General features: G+C 37.0%; 1 pseudogene; it reads right to left on the reverse strand.

The window, feature by feature from the left end:
• Positions 1-964: 964 nt before the first annotated feature.
• Positions 965-1058, reverse strand: LOC144714333 (small nucleolar RNA R71; annotated as a pseudogene).
• Between the last annotated feature and the right edge of the window lie 6066 nt (positions 1059-7124).

The following is a 7124-nucleotide window of genomic DNA, read 5'->3' on the forward strand; positions in this document are numbered from 1 at the left end:
AATACTCCTAAAAAATACAAAAAAATTATTTTCTGCCTATTAATATTATTATAATATTATAATAATATTTTATTTTTCTTTGTTATATATTTTTATTTCATTAGTTATTTATCTTCATATGTAGTAAACCTACCTCTAAAATTATTCAAAAATACATAACTAAAGCACAAATTCCTAAGAAAAAAACCCTTGCTCCCTGTGGATCGACCCTTACTCTCCCTACGCTAGTAAGGTTATTATAAATTTTTGTTGTTTTAATTCGGATAAACCAACGATACTAATTAATGAAGTTAACTCATCACTAATTACCCCAAAATCTGAATTATCAACTGGCGCCGTTGCCGGGGAGCACGGTGATTGTTTTTAGTGAATTTGTATTTTTTCCTCTTTTGCCAAAGTTGAGGGCAGCTAACCTTCAACAAATGGTACTTCTAACTACTTTTTTGGAGATTGATGGTCTTAACAAGGTCTAAGGCTGGGACTAGTGTTGAGGAAGATCTAGACACTCAATATCCTGCTCTTCCAGCAACACTTGCAGCTCAAGATAAAGAAGAAGTCGATATGGCAGAAGATGGTCAGCCACCACAAGGGAGGAGAAGGACGATGCTGGATAGATCTACTCCATCAGGGAGTCTACGGCAAACCGGCATCAACATCAATGTAGGTGAGGGGGTTATGTTTAGGTATGACAATGCCCTACTGAACTCTCTCCCTGAATTTACTGGTCATTCTTCTCAAAACCCCTTAGAATTTCTTGATGATTTTCATATTCGATGTTCCTCTCAAAATATTCCTGGTTTAACTACTAAAGCTTTAAAAATGAAATATTTTCCGCTTACTTTGAAAGATAAGGCTTTCGCATGGTATAGAAATTTAGGCATAACATTTAACTCATGGGAAGAAATGCAGAATAAATTTCTACATAAATTTTATCCCCTTTCCAAAACTAATTTTTATAGAAAAGAAATTCAGAAATTTTATCCCCATGATCATGAAGCATTTAGTGAATCATGGGAAAGGTTCAATGAATTAATCCGAAAATGCCCTCACCATGGAATAGAAAAATGTCAGCTAGCTGAAATTTTTTATGAATCACTTCCTGATATTTTTAAAAGTAAAGTGAATCAAATAGCTGGTGGCTCGTTCTATATGGCTTATGAGGATGAAGTCTTTGATCTTTTGGAAAGGGTGGCTGAAACTGACCTACAGGAAATAGGAGCAAGTCAAAATGGAAGAAATGCCAACCCAAAACGAGGAGTGCTGCAAGTAACTTCAAAGGAAGCTGATCTTCATGCAGGGATAAGAGAAACCAACAAGAAACTTGAAGAATTGACTTCCACTCTAAAGAATGCTTTTCTCCCTAACTCACCCCTTGTGAAAGCACAGATTTGTTCTATATGTTCAAGCAGAGATCATGAGGATGGAGCATGCCAACTTGGAGAGGAGGAGGTCCATTTGTTGAACCACAACCAACAGCCTTGGGGAGGACCAAAGAGGACCATCTACAACAACCAAGGAATCTACTCCCAAGGAACCAAGGCCCCTTTCCAGCAACGAGTCCAATTCCAGACCCCACCACAGCAGTCTTATCAAGCAGCTCCAAAAAACCAGGTACAAGATTTGTCCACTCTAACACCTGTAATCTCTCACATGATAGAGCAGCAGAATCGAAGGATACGGGAAGAAATGGAGATGCGCATGCAAGCCATGATGGAAACACAGACAAAAATGATGATGGATGCGCAAGAGCAGACCAGACAGCTATTGGAGAGCTTGAAGCAAAGAACAGCTGACCATGGAGGTAAGGGAGTTGAATCCAACTCCCACTCAGGTCGATTTCCAACTCAACCTTCCATTAATCCCAAAAATTTATGTCATTTACAAGAGGAAACCCTATATCCTGACAATGAGGAAGATCTTGAAGAAATTCAAGCCATTTCAAAATTGAGAAATGGCAAGGAACTTAAAGATCCTCAGGGCAAGGAAAAAACAAAATTGGAGGAAAATAACCTAAGAGAAGGAGAGGCTCCATCACCTAGTGTGGAACCCCTACCTTCAACCTACACCCCTCCCATTCCTTATCCTTCGGCCTTAAAACCCCTTAAGTCTTCTCCTGATTATGAGTATAGACTCCTAGAGAATTTCAAGAAAGCCACTATGTCAATAGCCGTAGAGGATATGATTAAATGGGCACCTTCTTTAAAGAAATATTTAAAGGATTCATGTACATCGAGGAAAACCAAGGAGGTAATTAAGCTTTCTGAAAATGCCTCTAGTATCTTAAACTCTGTTCCCATTAAAAAGAAAGATCCAGGAGCTCCTTTTATTACATGTGAAATTGGAGGAAAGATTTTTACTAGAGTATTATTAGATACAGGAGCTAGTATTAGTATTATTCCAAAAGTTTTATATGAGGAATACGGTTTTGGGGAATTAGAGGAAATCTGCATGGATCTATTGCTAGCTGATGGAACAATTAGACAACCAGAGGGTAGGTTATCTAATGTGATGATAAACGTTGAAAATTGTGAGATCCCCGTCGATTTTATTGTAACTGAGGTAAAGGTAAAGGGAGATCTAAGTGTAGCGCCTATCATTCTAGGAAGACCCTTCTTGGTGACAGCTAGAACAATCATGGATTGGGAAAAAGGGACTGTTGAATTTAAGGTTGGAGAGGAAAGAGTTAAATTAGACATATCCAAGATGATGAAATGTCCTAAAGGGAGTAACGAAGAGTTAAAATTTTGTGATGAAGAGGATGAAGTCGATGCTATTCGAGGGTTTTTATTGAGAGTAGATGATGCCAACGAGGAAAGAGTAGAACCTGAGCCTCCTACACTCTCCCTAGATTTGAACTTAGAGCTTAAACCTCTCCCATCATCTTTAAAATATGTATTTTTAGATTCTAGAAATTCCTTACCTGTGATTATTTCCACGTCCCTTACTCCTTCACAAGAAAATGATTTGCTTAAGGTATTGAGAGAGCATAAAGGAGCATTAGGATGGACATTTGAAGATATTAGAGGAATCCCTTCATCAATTTGTGAACACAGAATATTTTTAGAAGAAGATTCTAAACCTTCTAGGGAGCACCAACGTAGGCTGAACCCACATATGAGGGAAGTATTAGAGAATGAAATATTAAAATGGCTAGATGCAGGTATTATTTATGCCATTTCTGATAGTGAATGGGTCAGCCCTGTTCACATGGTGCCAAAGAAATCTGGAGTAACAGTAGAGATCAATGAAAAGGGAGAAGAAATCCAAAAGAGGCTGATAACTGGATGGAGGGTATGTATTGACTATAGAAAATTAAATAAGGCTACAAAGAAAGACCATTATGTCCTTCCTTTCATTGATCAAATTTTAGAAAAACTATCAGGACAGAATTTCTTTTGTTTTCTTGATGGTTATTCAGGATATAATCAAGTTAACATTCATCCTGATGATCAAGAGAAAACAACTTTTACTAGCCCTGTAGGTACATATGCCTTTAGGCGCATGCCTTTTGGCCTATGTAATGCTCCAGCCACCTTCCAAAGATGCATGAACTCTTTATTCTCTGATTTAGTAGGTGATTGTTTAGAAATTTTTATGGATGATTTTTCTGTATTTGGAGATTCTTTTGAAAATTGCCTTCTAAATCTTACTAAAGTTCTTCAAAGATGCATTGAAAGTAACCTTGTGCTAAGTTGGGAAAAATCTCATTTTATGGTACAGGAGGGAGTGGTATTGGGGCACAAGGTCAGCAATCGTGGACTGGAAGTGGACAAGGCCAAAATAGAAGTCATCCAGGGCCTTCCACTCCCCACAAATCTAAAAGCCCTCAGAGGGTTCCTCGGTCATGCAAGTTTCTATAGGAGGTTCATTCAAAACTTTGCTAAAATTTCCAAACCTCTTACTAATTTCCTTTCTAGTAAAACTAATGAAATCACTTTGGATAAAAGTGCTATTTCTGCTTTTGAAGAGCTGAAGAAGGCTCTCACACATGCACCTATTTTGCAAGCTCCAGATTGGAGCTTGCCATTTGAAATCATGTGTGATGCCTCGGATTTTGCTGTAGGGGCAGTCTTAGGACAGAGGAAAGAGAAGAAACCTGTGGCCATATATTATGCTAGCAGAACTTTAATTGATGCACAACTCAATTACTCTACCACAGAAAAAGAACTGCTAGCTGTAATTTTTGCTTTAGAAAAATTTCGACCTTATTTGCTTTGTAGTAAAATAATAGTCTACACTGATCATGCGGCATTAAAATATCTTTTATCTAAAAAGGAAGCTAAACCTAGGCTTATCAGATGGATTTTATTATTATAGGAATTTGACATAGAAATTCAAGATAAAAAGGGCTGTGAAAATTATGTTGCTGATCATCTTTCTAGGATCAAAGTAAATGACTCCTCACTTATCCATGAAGCATTTCCGGATGAGCAAATTCTGGCTATCCAAACAGGAAATGTTCCATGGTTTGCAAACATTGTGAATTTTTTGGTGACAGGAAGAGTCCCTTCAGGATGGAGCTACAATGAGAGAAAGTTCTTCAAGGACATGCGAGATTACTTTTGGGAAGAACCAGAGCTATTCCATCAAAGAGCTGATCAAATTCTTAGAAGATGCGTACCCGAAGAAGAACAGAACAGCATCCTTAAATTCTGCCATTCCAACCCAGGAGGAGGTCACTATTCAGCTAAGGTAACAGCCCATAAGGTAATGGAAAGTGGGTTTTATTGGCCAACTTTATTTAAAGATGCACATGATTTTTATTTAAAATGTTTAGCATGTCAAGCATCTATAAATATTGATAGAAAAAATCATATGCCTCTAAAACCCATTTTAGAAGTAGAAATCTTCGATTTATGGGGCATTGATTTCATGGGACCATTTCCTAATTCGAATGGATATGAGTATATTTTAATGGTTGTAGACTATGTCTCAAAGTGGGTAGAAGCCATAGCCACTAGGACCAATACCAGTAAAGTTGTCACTGATTTTGTGGAGACTTACATCTTTTGAAGATATGGATGTCCTAGGGCTATAATTAGTGATGGGGGGTCACATTTTGTAAACTTTAATTTTAGACAGCTTTTGAAAAAATATGGTGTACAACATAGAGTAACTACCCCATATCACCCGCAAGCTAATGGGCAGGTTGAATTATGTAACAGAGAAATTAAGAAAATCCTTCAAAAAATTATGAAGCCCAATGGGAAAGATTGGCCATACAAACTAATGAAGCATTATGGGCCTATAGAACAGCCTATAAAACACCCTTAGGAATGTCCCCCTTCAGGTTAATATTTGGAAAACCATGTCATCTACCATTGGAGTTGGAACATAAAGCTTCATGGGCAATTAAAAAGCTAAATCTTTCTTTAGATGAAGCAGGAAAATGCAGGTTGCTCCGGCTCCAAGAACTTGAAGAAATTAGGAACGAGGCTTATGAAAACTCCAAGATATACAAAGCCAAGATGAAGGCCTTCCACGACAAAAACATCAGAAGAAGGACCTTTGTCAAAGATCAAAAGGTATGGCTTTACAATTCAAGATTAAAACTCTTTCCTGGTAAGCTAAAAAGTAGATGGAATGGACCTTATTTGGTAGTAGAATCATATGAAAATGGGGCCATTTTAATTTCGGATCCTAGAACCCATAAACAATTCACAGTGAATGGGCAATGGCTGAAGCCTTACTTACATGATGATGCTCCTCATCAACCCCTTAGTATGATATTGGAAAAACCTGCAGGTTAGTAACATCCATAGAGCTGCATTAAAGCTTTTATTTCTATTTTTTACCTTTATTATTTTCTTTTGTTTCTTTTTTTTTGTTTTCTTTTCTTTTCTTTGGTTTCAGAAAATGCCTACCACCAATACATGAAATGGACGTGAAGGATCCTACATGACAGCGCTCAACCCACTGTTTGCGTCCTCTAAACTCCTTTTTATATTTTCCTATGCATTGAGGACTATGCAACTACTATGTGGGGGGAGATTCAATCTGCCTTAAAAGTTTTATATTTTCTATGATGTCTCAATATTTTTTTTTAAATAAGATGGGGGGTATAAAAGATTCTTGAATTCAACATCATGCCATAACCAAACTTTGGACAGCCCTTTTATCTTTTTACCCTAGAAGAAAATGTGGGGAAGCTAGGCTCACTGAGCGCATCATGATCATATTATAGGGGCATCAATGTTGATTTCTAGGTAGTACATGATCTTATCCCCAAATGGCGAGAGTACATGGTAGGGTGAAGGACAGATCTGAAAATCAGAAGGTGTGTATACCCCATAGATAAGGATTTGAGTGTTGAGTGAAAGTGTGACATCCCCACTACACCCATATTTTGATTTAACCGAACCTATCTATGTGAATGACTACCTATCAGCCTAATCATATGCTGGATAGTGAGATACACTTCTTCAAGTCTTGAGCACATTACCCCTCCATTTCATACCTCTTATAAAATCTTCATCCCACAATTCTTCATTTGCCATCTTCATCCATCTATGCTTACTGACCCTTTACCACCTTTACCTCACCGTACCTATATACGACCCCACCTCCTTGCTTATGAAATGCCTTACTCCCAAGTCGTTCTATCTCTCTTATCTTTAAAAACAATATCATATTGATATTTTTCATCTGATTTTAAATCTTTTCCATTGATATTCACTCTACATCTTCTCAATCTATTTCCTCTTTCTGATCCTCAAAGTTAAAAAAAAAAAAAAAAAATCCTCTTCGAGGGTAGAGTGATTGCATGAAATCTGTGATTGACATTCATTCAAGAAAAATTATTTGATTACGGTAGTTCATACATCCTTTCTTATTCTCTTCTTCTATTTGCCGCCCCAAAAAAAAAAAAAAAAAACAGGAAATACAGAAAAATTACTATGAATGATACATTTTACAATATTATGAAAAAAGAAAGGAAAAATTACTATGGGGCTTGTTTCTTCTTCTTCTTCTTATTTGTTTCCTATGAACTGCCTATCATTCCATAATGAATGCATTCTCTACCTAGAAGAATAACTTATGAGGATCATCTTTACCTTCTTCTACCTTCCACATTTCTTCTTGAATCTTGGGAGTAGGCTATATAAGTAATCTTACTCCGACTT

Source organism: Wolffia australiana, chromosome 1, assembly GCF_029677425.1.
Source record: "Wolffia australiana isolate 7733 chromosome 1, ASM2967742v1".
Classification (NCBI taxonomy): domain Eukaryota; kingdom Viridiplantae; phylum Streptophyta; class Magnoliopsida; order Alismatales; family Araceae; genus Wolffia; species Wolffia australiana.